Here is a 17,081-nt window from a genome sequence, read left to right as displayed (position 1 = left end):
AATTGTCAGAACAGACAATATCAGTTGAATCTAATAAGTAAAGGTCCCTGCTGAAAATCAAAAGGATAGTTCAATTGTTAGAATCTACTGTGGCTAAAATAAATAACCTTAGTTTTGATTTTGGATGGTTCTTTTATTTCTATATTTCTACTGAATTAAAGTAATATCCAGGAAATGATTATAGCATTTATCTTGAAGTTCTACAGGTAAGAGGACATCATAGTGAGGAATGTTCCAATTTATCGGAAGGCAATTTAGCTTTCAGGACATTCATAACATTTTATAATGAATTTTTTAGAATTGTATGATTATTGGACCCACATGGTCCCTGTTGTTGTAGCACATGATACAATAGCTGCCATTTCCAAATCTTATTCAATGACTGCAGGACATCATTCAATTTCAGATAACTACAGAAGACTGTCCTTTACTTTAACTTTACCTTTGACAAATGTACAATACTTTTCATGAAACAATTCTGAACACATGGTTGTGTTTTCCTTTTCTTCTCACTGTTTTACGTGATCTTTTTTGGTCACAGATGAATTGTAACGACGCTTACACGTTTTAATATTGACTACTGTATATGTAATGCTGATTTTCAAAACAATGACACCTTACTATTTCTCTTTTGTCTGGGGCCTCAAATAAATGTTTCAAATTGTAACATGTTCTTTATTTTCAGACTCCTCTTAAATCATGTATCCTGGTGTGTAACAACACAAGGGTTTCAATGCCAAGGGGTAAGTCAACATATAGACCACAGTTAGACCACAGTCAACACATGGCAGGTTATGTTATCAACATTTTACTGTAGCAGAGCTTGGATAGATCCAAAAGAGAGTAATAACCTCTGAACCAAACAGTCTTCATCTTTCTCTATCCCCTTCTGCCACTCTTCTACAGTAAGTTCCAGTGAAGGAACAAATGTAAAAGTATACATACGTATACGTAAAAGTATTAAATACTGTTGATCTTAGTTAAAGGGGTTAAGGAAGATTTGAGTAACTATACTGTAGTTAATCAGCAAGTGTAAAAGGGAAGTAGGACAGAACAATGTAATGAAGTCAAACTTAAATTCATCCCGCCCTTAGTGCAGACCAGCCACCACATTAAGGCAGAAATGTTCCAACTCTTCTTACATAAGTTACTGCACTGTAGAAAGTGTTAGACTGAGGAACATCAGCCGCAGACAAACACATAAGGTTGTAGTTTACAATGTACAATGTGAAGAGGCCCTGAACACCAGTTTTCTTAATCTGCTTCTTACAAGGTGGAATTACCAAAATATTATCTGGCAAAGTAAAAACAAAAATGGCTAACATAAAAAAAAAAAACTATCATTTTAATTATACACACGTTCCATGTTCATTCAAAGACAGAACCTCACAGACACTTGATCAAAATGCAAAATGTTTGCCTCCAAAGGCAAAACTGTGGCCGGGAACATTTTGTGGAATTACCAAATTAGCGAAAAAAGAGACAAAATAAATTAAATTGCTTACTAAAAAAAATCTGTAAGAGACAGCCAGGTTGTTTTACAACTACAATGACGAATAATTATATTTATAGAGTGGTGCAGCGATGACGTAGTTTTGTAGGCAGAAGTTGGCATCGCTAAGGTGTCCCTCCACAAAAAGCAAGGTGATTTTTCCGTTGGATTCCGGCAGAAATATGCTCTGTGGCAAACACATATTCATGATACTTACACATGGTTTTCAGCATCATCTCCACATATTAACACAACAAAACATGATTTTTGAAGTGTATAAGCAATTACCAGAAGTCAAAAGCTAACGCTAGGCTATAAACGAACTACATCATGGTCACAGCGCTGTGCATCACCACTGCTAAGCTACAGTAAAGGCGGTCTCGTGCTGGTGTGATGATGTTTATTAGTATATTTTAGTCGGTTGTTAGCAACCACCGTTTTTATGATATAGAGATGCTTCAGACATTCACATGTATGGTGATTACAGACACGTACAATGTTATATCCGGGGTTTAAGACTAATTTCTGCACAACTCTATTCTGCATGGCTACAGCAGCTGAGGCTCATGGGTACTGTAAAGTAAGAGTTATATCCGACCTTAATACTAACCAATCTGCCCAAACAACACCCACAGAGCCCCAATCCATAACATGCTGCTCTCTAAGGGTGACATTTCCTCAACATGGTGAAAATGATGGTGATGCTTTTATTTCCTGGCAACACCACCACCACTGCTTCATACCGGTTGTTGTGTTTGTCCCCGGGAGCCTGATAAAGCAGCTGGCTGATGGCAGGTTGGAAAGCCACACCATCCCCATCCGGCCTTACTTAATAGTGAGCTGCAGAGAGGATGGGAGGAAGCTCAGGGCAGGTGCATTGGGAGACTTAACCATGTTAATAACCCACAACCTCTATAACTATGACTCTTCTCTCTATTTGTGAAACTCATTCATGATCAATGCTCCTATTATCAAAATCACAATTTGCTTCGGATAAAAAATCTCCTTTTTATTATTTAGTTTATTACTCTCTTCTCTTTAACATTATTCCTATTATTTATGTGTTCTTGTTGGCAACTCTGCCTTGCTCTATTTCTCTGTCATTGCACATTGGACACAAACCAAAGGAGAAACTTGTACTCGAGCCAAAAGGGGAGATTTTCTGAGTGTCTGCTTCAGTGCCAGCAAATAACAAGGATTACTTTGGAGAAGTACCTCTTTCTCTCTGGAGTATAATGCTGCAGCATGCATTCATGTCACTGCTGAAAACGGGGAAGAACAGGACGCAAAATAGTTTCAAAGATTTGGAGATGGTCCTGGTCAACTCGTTTGAATGGCCAAATCTTAAATAACAGTGATTCATTTGAATTGCATTATGTTTCCATAAGATAATAGACAATAAAACAGTGTTATTATGTCTTTCTGCAACATACTGAAGGGAAAAGGACATCAGATTTGGTTTGTGCGCTCGAGTCATGCTTTATTTTTCTCATACTGCCTGTGCTGCAGCACCACTTTCACCCTCTGTCTGAAACCAGAGCCCATTCTGCTCTGATTGGTTAGCTGGCTGGCTCTGTGGTGACCCCTTAGCCTATCACGTACAATGTGTTGGAGCGCTAGCCAACAGAAACATGAGTGTTACATACTGATGTCAATATGTAGACGTAAACAAAGGAGGCCAATCGAGGCGCTTCAGGCACGGCGGAAGTGTGTTGTAGGGAAACTCCCTCTGGCGTAAACTTTGAGATTTAAGCATTTACAGCCCATTTACATGCACAAAGACGTATATTACACACTACTGAAAAGAGGAACATTTAAAAAAGCATAATAGGGCCTTAACACCAAGTCCTCGATGTGGCTTCCATGACTGTTTGCCTTTTTTCTTCCTGTCCCCCAGTCCTTTGGCCTAAGTCCAGGACATCTAATCTAATATCTCTTAATATGCACAAATACTCAAAGTGACCTTGATATATCACATTTACTGGAAACCTCATTAAAGTGCAAGCTAAGTTACTGCTCTACATTGTGCAAAATGTATTTGATCCTTTCTTTCGTAATATTCTTCGCCTATATCCCTATTGACTTTATGTTAACCTTGACACTGTTATGTGGCTCTCTGCTTTTGTTTATCACACCTGCATTGACACATTACAGTCAGCTTGGCTTACGAGCTCGACAAGTATTGAATGGTGAATATATATTCTGAATGATAGGCACTACAATTGATTTGACTGACCTCATCAGTTGAGTCAGAGCCTTCTAGCTAAATGGCTCTCTCCTCGACTGGTCCAAGGGCCTTGTAAAAGATCCTCAGCATCTGTCCTTTTCAAAGGCTGTTAACCTATTGATCAACGTCTTAATTGCTCTCCTGTAACCAGACAATCCCTTCTGCCAATATCACGTTTAGACTATCAATCAAAGAGCAGCATTGGGAGCCAACATACAGTCTGTTTCCATGATACCTTGCATCACATTACAAGTTATTAACCAATCTAGAGTTTGCGTAACACTTAGATCAGTCTAGTTTCTCAGCAACAATGTTTCAATGTCCCAAAAACAACTGTATGTAGTAGTAGTGCTGTACAGAGAAGAGGTTTACAGTGTAAACCACATAACACCAATAAAGAATGTCCCACACGAAAAGCCTTTGCTTGGTAACAAATATTGCAATACAGGGACGCACAAAACAGCCACGAAAATGCAAGCTTATTGTAAGAAAAGCACATCCCTGTTCAAAAAGGATTTAAAGAGGATGTATCTCTTCAAAGAATGTCTGTAGCTTGACCATTGCAAGATAAATACATCCTTTTACTAAGAACATTAGAAGATCTAGCAGCAAACGATTAAGACTGTTTGGCTTAATTGAAACACTGAATGGTTTTATTTTGGATGTACCAATAAAACCAAATGCAACCAAGTGTATGGAAATGTACTAGCTCTGGATGTTGTAATTAGTTACGGCCCGTCCACACAGCAGCTTTTGGCGATTTGTCCACCGCTTCCAGCGCGTCTCCGCCCATTGACTTTGAATGGGGATGACATCACTTTCCCTCGCTTGTCGCTGAACTGCATTGTGGGGGGGCGAGGCGAAGATTTCCAGGATTTCCAGGATGTTCAGGATTCCAAAGTTGAACAATGTTCAACTTTTGAGGCTGAGCTGGAAGCGACAGCCAATCAGATCCGTTTATGCAAATCTGACAGTTCAAGCGCTAGCCAATCAAACCGCGTGCAAGCTGGGAGAACCAGACCCGCAGTTCATTTCTATATTCCACAAAAATGGAGGAGAACTTAGTTATTGCGGTAGCAAATCACCCGGTTCTTTATGACCAGTCCCTAATTACTTACCGGGATACAAACCGGAGGAACCAGGCATGGAGGGAGGAGGCAGAGACAGTGGGTGAAACTGGTAGGTTTTCGCTTGTTTGGGGATTTTATATCCAGTTTACTTCGTTGCTAGTTTACTTCGTTGCTAGCAAGCATAGACAGTATCATTAGCCAGCATGGAAAGTAGCATAAAATAGCACCATAGACATTAATCTCATAAATGTTCAAAATGTTAAAAGAAATAGTGGAGAAGAACCGGGGTTTTTTGCTTTGTATGTCGGGGGCGGGAGATTCATGTGATTGGTTGTTGGTCGCGAAATCCCTAAGCTTTCAGACACGCCCAGCTCCAAGATTTTCAAGATTTTTGAAAAGCTGCTGTGTGGACGTACCGTTACTAATGAAAGATAGAATTACAAATCTAAAACAGGTAACATTTCTGCCCAGCTGTTCTGGAAATGCCTCTAATTTAACTCTAACCACTGGATAATCAAAGCAAGTTCATACATTACAGCTCAAGTTAGCATGTGCGTATGTCTATTCATAAGAAGAACATGCTCACAAGCGTCTTGAAAGTGTGAACAATTGTAATGAGAATGCTATTCTGTTTGGAACAAAGAGAGCCTGACAGAAAATAAACACCACTATTAAGAGGGGGATTGAATCCTGAAGAAAATAATGACAGCTGGAAGAATAGTGGGCAGCTGGCTGAGAAAGGGAGATGGTTAGACAGAGTAAAAGACAAGAAGAAAGTCTGATAACAGCTGTTTGAAAGAGTGATACAATAGATAGTAATTAGAGGGGTACATTTAGAGAGAAAATAATTAGAGCAAAATAAGACAATGTGTTTTTTAAGTGTTCATGATTTGCATTTTTATTCCGGATGAATGACTCCAAATAAGACAAAAGCAAGAAAAACTCCCATCCCCAGATTACATATTCTTAAGGACCATATTTACAAATTACATTTGAATAAGGGCCCACATTTGTCAGAGTGCAGAGCCTTGCGGTGAAAACAGCAAGTTAGCTTTGTTTCTATAGTTACCTCCCCTGCTGCATCAATTCATCCAGCTGTTATCTCATTGGTTGAGCTTTGAAAGCTCGGTGGCATCCGAGGTCAAAGATTTTGAACTCAAAAGAGTTTGTGATAGACATATTGCAAAGACAGCTCGAACTGCAATAAATGACCTATTCCATGTCCCATGCATTCACTCCCTGCATGTTAATATAGATGACCAATCAGATGACGCCTTACTGTTCTAGATGTCCCGCCCCTCAAATATATGTCACGCTATTGGCCGATGTGGTAAAGCCCATGATAACGGGACATAGTGATGGCTTAAGGGTATGTCATGGAACATTTATTTAATTATTAGCACTGCCATAGTGTGCAACTTAAAAAATGGTGTATATAAATATGCATGTGTCTCGGCAGTGATGTAATTCTCTAGAACAGATGGCTAGAACATGTTGTAAAGGGTAGAATAAAGATGTTTTGTCTAAGAGATTTATTGAATTATATATAATATTATAATATAATATTGTTGGATTGGAATGAATAGATATATTTTTTAAAAAGCAGAAAGACATTTACAATGTATATTTAAATATTTGTTTAAATATCACAAGTTATAAATACCTTTTTGATAATTAAAGCATGGAAGCATCCATTATCTTAATTAAAACTGATTAGATTTTGCAACAGGCAAAATGCACCAGTTCATCGAGTAGGATCAAACGTGTGCAACCGTACACACCCACTCTTAGGACTGAGTCATGCTGAGTGAGACCGTGGCCCTGCTGTCACCTTCATTAGCCTAAACCTACTGCGCAATCTAATTGATTTATCATCACCACTCCACCTCTGTCCAATTCCATCAGTCATATTTCTAACACACATTGGAGCATACACATGTGCTCACAGCCAGATCCATTCAGTATATCATGTGCAGATGGACATAAGCGGTACTTCTTTCCATTAATCTCTCACTCACAATCACACAGAAACATGGTCTATCACTCTGCTGGTAGCATTGCAAGGAAATTCAGTTTGCAACATAAACCAATTGTGATACAAGGTAAAGTGATTGCACTTGAAGGCTCTTAAGGCTCTCAAGCAAAGCTGTAAAAGCAGGAGGAGCGCCCTGGCAAGGTGTGTCAACGTCTTACAGAAGCTAACATTCTGACAGGGAGGGAGGGTTGTTGGGAAGCGGAAGGTGTAATCACTTTCCTGGGTAAATTAAATAAGCCTGGCCTGCTCCCACTCCCTCTGCTCGAGCCTTCCTCCCCGTTTCCTTGAGTGAGTCTGTTCCATGAACCATTGCTGGCCGCCTGCCACCAGTAACCCGATGCGAATGACAATGCCTCCTGAGACTAATTGATTTAGCGTTCTCTCAGCCATTTCAGAGATGCCAAACATTGATGCCACTTGCTGTTCCTGCCAATCCAAGAGAAAAACCTCTGTGCCGGACAGAATGCTTTTTCCCTTACAGCTCGCTGTGATGAATTGATTGGGGTGGAGAATGCTGCCTGTAGATTCACCTGGCGTTAGGTAAATGTTTTAAAAGTGTTTTCACACAGCTTTTTCTATGATAAAAGAGGAGAAACTTTGGACTAAAAGAAGACTACTATAAACCTGTAGAAATTGTACCAAGTAAATATCCTCAGGAGAGAAAAAACGGCCGTATTTGTCTGTACTTTTATGACTAAAGAAAGTGCTTGTTGGATCTGTGAACTGCTTCCCAATTACTTTTTGTGTACAGTTGAGCGTATGACTGTGAATGACACTAAGAAGTGACTGTCCAAAACTGCCATGTCATTTGTGCTTTGTTATAGGCAAACTAAACCTCTCAAAATTACTCTGAATAATGATGTTCTTATCTCATTAGCAAAGCAGGTATATTCATCTTGCAAAAACTAGCTGTCTTTGTACAAGTTTTGCACAAAGATCCTAACTTTGCAGTGACATTTTCAAAGGTTCCACCCACTTCCACACCCCCTGGTGCATCTGTTCCCAACCCCTACTCAACTTCTCGTTATATAGAGTACTTCAATTGAATGTCAATTGCCCTCACTGTCTCACCATGGAGACTTCTTGTTACCTGTCATTTGCTGGTATTACTTTTTACCTGCCTTCTAGGATTGTATGCCCGTCTTACTTTTCTTTTCTCTCTCTCCTGACTGGCCCATGGTTTACAAACCCTGTTTTGAGTTATTCACACAGCTTACCTGCATTTGGCATATTCTAGGTACAGTATTAACATGCAGAAGTAAAAACAAATATTGGAAATGAGGGCAATTGCACATTATAGTGAAGTAAATGAAGAGACGTCTGGGTAAGAACAAGTGATACAGAAATTGATTTAGAGAAAAAATACCATAACTCTCTCAAAGAAAACCAAAATTCAAAGTCTACACCGCTGAATATTAACACCAATGTAGTTCTTATTTTTGGTGGAAAGCCCAACCCTTTACCAATTCCCCACAAAGTGCACCGGACGTTGAACCACATTTTCGTAGTGGCCAAACAGTGGTACTGCAACGCGTGGCAGTGCGTGACGTCTTTTGGGCTAAAATACTTTTTCCCATTGACTTACATTGGGAAAGATACTTTTGTAAATCAGCGAAGGATTTAAAAAAACTATATCAACAGTAAAAAAACAGTATGACAACTTTTAAAGTGCTTATTCGAATCACTAGGGTCTAAAAGTAGTAAGGAGTTAGTCTCCCTCCTCATTAATTTGACTGAGCCTATTCCGGCAGATACAGTAGGCCTAATCATTATTTGTATAAAATCTATGAATCTCTAATCTGTACAACATCATTGGTTTAACAAAGTAAACCATGATATTCGTATTTAATTGCCATTATTGATTGAGCTATGGCAACTTCCTGAAAAACCCCTTGCCCCCCTGAAGTTATTAAAAACATAACCAAAACTATGTGGGTGCTTTGTTAAAGTTTACAGACTTCATTGAATAGAACTGTCACGATCTGTCTGTGTTGTTGTTTTGTCTTGTCTTTTTCTATCTTTGGATTTCCTGTTTTATTTTGTAAATTGTTCACCCCCGTTTCCTGCCTGTTGCTTTCTGTCTGTTTTCCCTCCTTGATTACCCGATTGTGTTCACCTGGTGCCTCTGTGTTTTCTCCTCCCTCCTCACCTGTGTCTTGTTTGTGTGATTAGTCTTGTGTGTATTTAAGTTCTGGTTTTTCTGTCTGTCTTGGTCGGTTCGTCTTTTGTTGTTGACTGTGTTCACCGGTGAGTGTTCTGTCTGTCCAAGTTCTATTTCACTATCCTTGAAATAAAGGTATTATCAGTTTATCTGCATTTGGGTCCTGCTTCCTTCGCTCTACCGTGACAAGAACAACTTGACAAACATTTACAAATATTTCTCTAAAGTGCTTAATCACATATAATATCGATATATCAGCTGATATCAGGTGATTGCTGATATATAGAGGCTTTGGAATATATGCCGGCCAATAGGAAACATGAAATTGCAGTACAGTACATCAATAGTCCACTAGAAAGCCCTGGGGCCTCATTTATAAAGCCTTGCGTAGGATTGGTGTGGGAATGTTGCTTACGTAGGACAAAGCAAATAAATACGCACCGACACTTCCCGATTCATAAAAGACTGCGTACCGGCACAGGACTTGCGCCGGTCCTACGCCGATGTCCCTTCATAAATCACAATCAACTCGAAATGCGGCACAGCTTTTGCGGGCTTCACGTAACGCCCATATTTGCCTATAAATAGTCAAAGAAACGCCCCGTATTAATATTCATTTTGACCAGTGTTGTGCTAGTTACTGAAAACCAGTAACTAGTTACCATTACTAGTTACTTCATGTCAAAAGTAACTCAGTTACTTTACTAGTTACTTACACCCAAAAGTAATGCGTTACTGTGAAAAGTAACATTTTAGTTAGTTGAAAAAAGGGCTCCCATTAATGCCCTTATAGCCTTCATTTCAGTACTGTTATTGCATTGGAGAATAATACAATCTGTTGATCAACTTGACATGCATTATATGCAATCTGGATTGCATCGATATTAGCTGGCTTTCCATTTTTGTATATTCTTTCTCCAGGTAGTTGGAAAAAGTTTTCCGTCCCATATGCCGTGTGCCGCCCGGACATGGTATCATGCTAACTAGCTCTCTGAAAGCGGGTGACTCCACTGTAGCAATAACCTGCATGTGTTCTACAACATACCGTGCAATGACTTTATCGACTTTTTCCTGGCTAGCAGTCCCTTGGTTAAAATCCAGCCGCTGTTGCTTAGGGGGAGGTGGAGTGGCGTCGGCTGAGTCTCTGTGGTCTTAGCTATTAGCTTCGTCCCAGCATGTTGTTTTTGCAGGTGTTTTAAGAGATTTGAATGACTGTTTTGGGCAGTAGATAGGATCTTTGACCCGCCAAGACACAACTTACATTTAACTAAAACGTTATTTTCTTTGTGCTCGACAAAAATGAAATAGTGAGAATATCTCCAGGTGGAGAAACTAGACTTGAGCTCCGCCGCCGCCATGATAGTCTTGTTAGTATACAACACAAACACGCCCACAGCGCGTCTCCGCATGTGACACAGGAAGTATCAAAGTACATTTACTCAAGTACTTAAGTACAGTTCTCATCTCTGTTCGCCTGGCTGTTGACTATATAAAAAAACTAACGGAGTAACGGAGTAACGCACCATGTAGTAACGGTAACTGAGTTACTGAATTTACAAAGTAATGCGTTAGAGTATTAGTTACTGCCAAAAATAACGGCGTTAGTCCCAACACTGATTTTGACTGACTGCATGAGGAGATCGCAGGAAATGACGACAGAACAGCTAAAAAAAGATTTCACACCGTGTCAGATTTTGGTTATTTTGGGGAGGTGGAGACAAATCACATTGTTTGGTGGATGCAGTTTGAACCAGAGTAGCAGCAGCATGGAGGTTCGAAAAACGTTAATGACAAAATAAATACACATAGCCTTCCTCAGGCAGTGTGTTTGTACCGGGGACAGGAGACACCCCCTTGATGAGAGACTGTAAGAAATGATCAGGGAATCCCTCCGGAGTGGAGTCATGACGACTGGATCTGAATTATGTTTTTGTATTTGGTGGTTTGTGTTCCAGCTGTCGATCAGCTGTGCGCAGCATCTCCACTGCAGCCTGTGCATCTCAATTTGTTTATGTTTTTATATCATTATAACTGTTGTGGAAATATTTTCCAAGGCCCATAACTTTGACCCAGTTTATCAGTTCAAACTGTCCTGACTGAGCACACGCACCTCGTAACCTTGGCTGCTGTGCTCTCAGTGTTCTGTCTCCCTGCTCCTGCCTGTTGGCGTCAGCTGATAGAGGTGTTATGATTCTATGTTCCTGCCTGTTGGCGTCAGCTGATAGAGGTGTTATGATTTAATCTTGTTATGATGCTCTCAGAACTAGTTAAATACATGGGTCTGAGGTAGAGTTCTTTAGAATTGACGTGACAACCCACCTGTGCAGTCTCACCGTGACTGCTGTGAATTGTGATGTGAATGCTCCGGCCGAAACTCCAATAAATCATCAGTGTTTTGACATCAAAGCTCCTGCTCTTCCCGTGTCTCCTTCCTGAGTCGGTGACTCCCACTGCGTTGCTACACAGAAGTTTCCCTTACAATAACTTTCTCAACTTCCGAAACTGGATATTACTCACACATCCAGGACTAAAGTGAACAGATTGTGGCCATTTGATCAGAATCAATCATATACAGTATTTTCCATTGTGTTTTGAGCTTTTGCAGCATTTGGTTTTATGCAGTAAACGTTGTGCATGCTTCGTGAAGTTGGTGACTGTTTTCTAAATGCTGAGCATGGGTTGTCAAGTTTTTGTTTTGGCACATTTGTGACAGGGTTACAATCAGTACTCAAGTTGTAAAAAAAAATCAGGGAGGATGGTGGATTTTATCATATGGGGACATAATTTGTGCTGATAACCCGCAGAGGGTGGGAGACCAACCAGCATAAAGATCATTATTATACATACTCCTAAAACAACATGCATGTTATGGATGTTCAGATACTCCTTTCATTGCTCTTGACCAAGGCACCTCAGAATTAGAGTCGGTCCCCCGGCTGCCATGGCACCACTAACATTTAGGGTCAAATGCAGAGGACAATTAGTGCAACATCTTTTTTTCACTTTAATTTAAAGGGGGGGAGGGGATACAAAAATGTGGTTATAATGGAAGTCTATGGTACAAATCTTGTAGGTTAACAGTCCCTCATTTATTATTCAGATGGATCAACTGATTATACTAATAATAAAGTCAAAATAGTTTTTAGAATATTTAATTATTGTGTATTTTTTCAAAAAAGCAGTTACTGGTATACGATCAAAACTGGTATCTAAAGGGTTACATTTATCGTTATTCATTAAATCATTATGTAAATTAAACACTTCAGGAAAACATTTAGGAAACAAATTAGAAAAATATTGATCCGTCATCATTTTATTGCAGTTCAAATACAAATATTTTATGTTAACATTCCCAATGTTACTTTTTTTAACAGGGCATTAAGTGCAAATTGAAATTGTTTACAAAATATGAAAATATATTAAAAGATTATACAGATAATACAAAATAGGACCAATGTTGTCAATGGCTGCCTACTCCACTCTCCCCCATCTCATAGAAGTTTCCAAAGATTTTCATAATCATGTTTTTTGGTCTCAATTTTTCTGGCTCTTGCTTTCGGATTGTTAGCTAAGCAATGGCTTTGAAGCCAAGTCTTGACATATACTGTACCTCTGGTCTGAACTTGTTCAGTGGAGGGCTAACACACTTGATGAAAAGCAAGGCTGACGTGCTTTTTACCTCTAGGGAGCTTCTAGTTGTGGTTCAAATGTTCATCTGACTAAACCCACGTTCACACTCAGCTGTGGAGATGACCAGAGTGTTCACTGCTTGAAGGAGGGGTTTCAGCTCTTCTGGTGCTGGTGGTATCATTTCATCAACAGTTTTGAGTCTTACCAGCTAGCTAACACGAGAGAAAAACGTATAACTCCAAACTAAGTTGTTATTGCTGCTTATGTCCATAGATTCTACCTTTGGTGAGTAATGAGTAATGACTAAGATTACTGACTCTTGACTTAACCCTAACCCTGAAATATTATTTTTAGTATTTTTAAATATGAAGTCCCTCAGATCGCGTTGTCCTCCTGGTTGCTTGGCCATTGTGATGACCGTCACCTGCGCTTCTGGCATCGATCAAACAGGCGCATCACGGCGCTCTGGCGCCCTCTAGGGCACTCGCATAGCATAGCGCCAGTGACTTGGTAAAAATGTCATTGCGTGTGTGGGTGCTCCCTCGCCCACAGTATTTTACTCAAAATGCGCAAAATTAATGTTGAAATAGCAGTAATACCAGTGCCACGTTCATTGATACAATTACATAAGGGATGGAAAGGGGGAATGGACGTTTTAGAAGGGGGATGATTTTGACCGTTTTCATCCCCCCTCAACTTGAGTACTGGTTACAATCCAAAATATCATTGTATATTTTTTAACAATGACAATAAAGGCTTTCAATCAATTCAATCAATTATATTTCCATCGTTTCTGAAGCTGTAGCAAGTTTCTCCAAATGGAAATGTTTTTGACTTCTATTGTTTTGTAGCAAATTTGGACCTAACGGCCACCATACATGTAGTTATCTGACTATTAGAACAAATACCAGGTCAGTTGCCAGCCATTCATTCAATTCCTGTACACCCAGTAACAAATTAGAGCCTCAGAGCAACCCTCCCGTTCTGAAAAAATAAAAACGTACGATAATAAACCTAAGTACTAAGTAATAATTCCAATCTCCCATGTACAGCTTATTGACTTTGTTTTAAATACTGATAGATGTATTTAGAACAAAGATTCAGATTATTTCTTCTAAATTAGCAAATATGATAATTCACATTACATGAATCACTCCTCCAGTGTCATCTTACAACAACACCCACAGAAGGGTACAGGTTGAGAAGTAATGCAATGAAGCATTGATGCTGATTAATTCATTATTACTTATATTTGGAAGCTGCAGCCTGGAGCTTCTGGAGACGCCCAGGAGCTCACCACTCTCACACCCTCACACACAACATGAGGGGGATCATGACTACTGTACCCACACAGTGAGCTGTTCTGGATGGACAGCGCTGGAAGAGATCAAATACCCTTCAATATTGTCCGTGATGAGCCATATTATGAAGTGTACGGAACTAGAGGGAGAATTACTTCATAGTATGCACAAAAGTACCCACTCAGCACTATGATAGCTCTAGGGAGAGAACATGTAGATTCACCAGCTCTGGTTAAAAATAGAATTTCTGTCATGACCGTGCAGTGTGAGAAAAGAGAGAAAATGTGTGTTTTTTTGCCTTTGTTCCAACACTTAACCTCAAACAGATCTTAGATTACAAAAATAAGAGGTTCATCACAGGGTCTTCTAAGATCCCAAGGGCATATTAGAGCTTCTTGCATGAAGAACAAATCCCTGATTTATTACATATGATAGTTTATCTCCATCCCCTTGAGATTCCTCAAATGTCTTCATCTTTTCACACTTACGATTATATATCTGTCATTTCAGTAATATCTCTGCCATGCACTTCTCCTTGATTAAAAAAAGAAATCCTACCTGAAGCGGAGGTTTTGGAAAAATCAGAGTCAAGTTTCAGAGCGCAATCCAAGCAGCCGGTAACAGAGCGTCTACAATCCCCAAAAGAACATTTACAGATTGATCGCACCGCTTTACATCATTTTGTTAAACACAAACATGTTTGAAGTTCAGGAAAGCAAATTAACCCCCTCGTAGTGTGATCCGCTCAGCTCCAAGATAAATCAGAAGATGTTAGTGGATCAGATATTTGACCAGGTTCTCCTTTGCTCTTATCATGATGGGCACGTCAATCAAAGCCCTCTGTCACTTTCCCTGTATTTCCTGTACTCTCACCGAGTCGCTTCCCAACGCTCTATTCCTCTTACCCTCTCATTGGGTGTAGACGCCGCTCTGTCTCCTCCTCTCCCTCTCTTTCATTCCATCTCTCTTTTTTCTTGTCTCTCCCTATTTCACATCCTCACATCTCCTGATTGATCTCTATATTCCTTCCAGGCTTTTCCCTTCTGCCATTAGCTCGCTGATCGCAGCTTGTTGCACAGACGCACCACGTCCTGTGCGCTCACTCTCTTTTCTCTCGCTTCCTCTCCTTCTCTATTTCTCTTTCTCACCAACCTCAGCCTCTCTCTTTTTCACACACTTCTACTTTCACACACTCTGGTGCTCCAGCAGCCAAACATATGCTACTCAGTTAGCACGCACATAACCTCAATACGGAAGGTGTTTTAAAGACTATGACTATTTGCTTTTCAGTTTTTACTGCTTCAACTGATCTTAATATTTTCACAATTTTCAAATCAAGGCTCTGGGAGGGTGCATGTAGTAACTAAAGCAATATCTGTGTTTTTTCTATTCTTCATGTTATCATATTTATCAAAGGTAAGAAATAATTGAAAAATGGCCATTTAAAAAAAACCTCAAAGTGACAAATTGGTAAACTATATTTATATTTAAATAACAATTAATATTGAAATGATTTCGTAGATACATTAAATTATCATTACAATTATAACTTTCGGAATGGTCAACTAAGGAATTATTACAGGGGCCCATTATGTAGAGGTCTTTTTTTTCTCATACAAAAAGAGGTGCTGCAGCACCTCTTTTCACCCTCTGTCTGAAACCAGAGCCCAGTCTGCTCTGGTGGTTGGTCAACTGCTTAGAGTGTGTTGAAAATGTCCTACCCTTTGCTCTACCGCACAATGTGTTGGAGCGTTAGTCAATAAAAGCGCAAGTGTTACATAATGATGTCATTATGTCACGGAAGTAAACAAAGGAGTCAAATGGAGGCGTTTCTGATGCAAAGACACCAAAACACACTACAGGAAAGTGAAAACCCCAAATACATAATATGGCCTCTCTAAACCCATAATGTCAGCACGAATACACTACCACTTTTCATTGTGGGATTATTTGTCGCAAAATTCGAGGAATCCATTGATTTAGATTTATTCCTTTTGTATAATGAAAAAGAAGAAACACATTTTAAATGGTAGCTGTTAGAAGCATCTCTCCATTAAAGCATGTAAACATGTTACAGTAGAGGCACACATTAGAATGATGAACCTGAAAATGAGCATAGTTTGTCCTCTTCACACAACAATGTTAACCAATGTTTTATCCAGTCAAAAATGATCCCGCCTTGTTTTGGCTAAGATACAGGCACGAAATGTTTTGAAGCAACAGGATGTGGATGTGACTTATGGCTCATTAAAAAGCTATTAGTGCAAAAGAGCATCAAAGCAAGGGCTGCTGGCTACGCAGCCTTTGGCCCATGACAAGGCAATCAGCCTTGACAACTAAGCTCATTGTGCTAATAACCATTATGATGCCGCTGTTATGAGACAAGGGAAAGCATGATTGAAAACTATATCAAGCATAAAGCAGATTTGAATGCTGCCAAATGCATAACTGATTCATGTTACAATTTTATGTTACATTTGATTTCACCTAATTTTAGAGTTATTTATAGAGTCAGGATAGAAGTGATACAAATACTAAAGACACACCTGCAATTAGCACCTCTTCATTATGAGACAAAGAAAAAGTTATTTTGCAAAGGCTGGGTGTTCAAATCTATTCAGAGCAGGGTGAAAAAGATTAATGAGGAAGAGGCCATGGGAGAACAGCCTGATTTTTTGAAGTCATTAATTTATTAGTCAAACTTAACTTCATTAAAATGACTCGATACTGTACATTCTCTGACAGGCCTTTATTGTACATGCTGGAATGTGTGTGTGTGTATCACAATAGTTTTCCCATAATGCTGCAATGATTTGGTTTGTCAGGGACCAAGCAGTAAGACAACAGGACACAGGAGTGGTTTAAATAAACTAGGGTTTTTATTCACCCAAAAATCCACAAAACATCATAATAACAAGGCCTAAAGAGGTCAACAGAAAATACCTCAAAGAAACATAACAGGTGTTAACTCAACAAAACTGACCTGCTACAATGAAAAAACCAAGGAACCTATATAGTGGCTTGGCCAAACCACGTTGAACCCAAGGGATAATTAATAGTCACATCATACACAAAGGACACTGACAACACCCAAATCCCCCCTTTGACATGGAAGCAGGTGGTTTGTCCCAATCTGTCCCAATTGGCTCCTTGCAGTATTTATGA

General features: G+C 39.5%; 1 protein-coding gene across 6 annotated transcripts in view; it reads right to left on the bottom strand.

Annotated features, from left to right (window-relative positions):
- LOC117546426 (protein unc-13 homolog B-like) overlaps positions 1-14,970 on the bottom strand; it is a 102,368-nt gene extending 87,398 nt beyond the window's left edge. For all 6 annotated transcript variants that reach the window (XR_004569007.1, XM_034216654.1, XM_034216655.1 and 3 more), the window contains exon 1: positions 14,475-14,970. The gene's annotated coding sequence lies outside the window, so the exon portion shown is untranslated. The remainder of the gene's footprint in view (positions 1-14,474) is intronic.
- Between the last annotated feature and the right edge of the window lie 2,111 nt (positions 14,971-17,081).

The sequence above is a fragment of the Gymnodraco acuticeps genome, unplaced genomic scaffold (assembly GCF_902827175.1).
Source record: "Gymnodraco acuticeps unplaced genomic scaffold, fGymAcu1.1, whole genome shotgun sequence".
Lineage (NCBI taxonomy): Eukaryota > Metazoa > Chordata > Actinopteri > Perciformes > Bathydraconidae > Gymnodraco > Gymnodraco acuticeps.
Note: the sequence above shows the minus strand (reverse complement) of the source record. Positions and strands in the feature narration are given on the sequence as shown.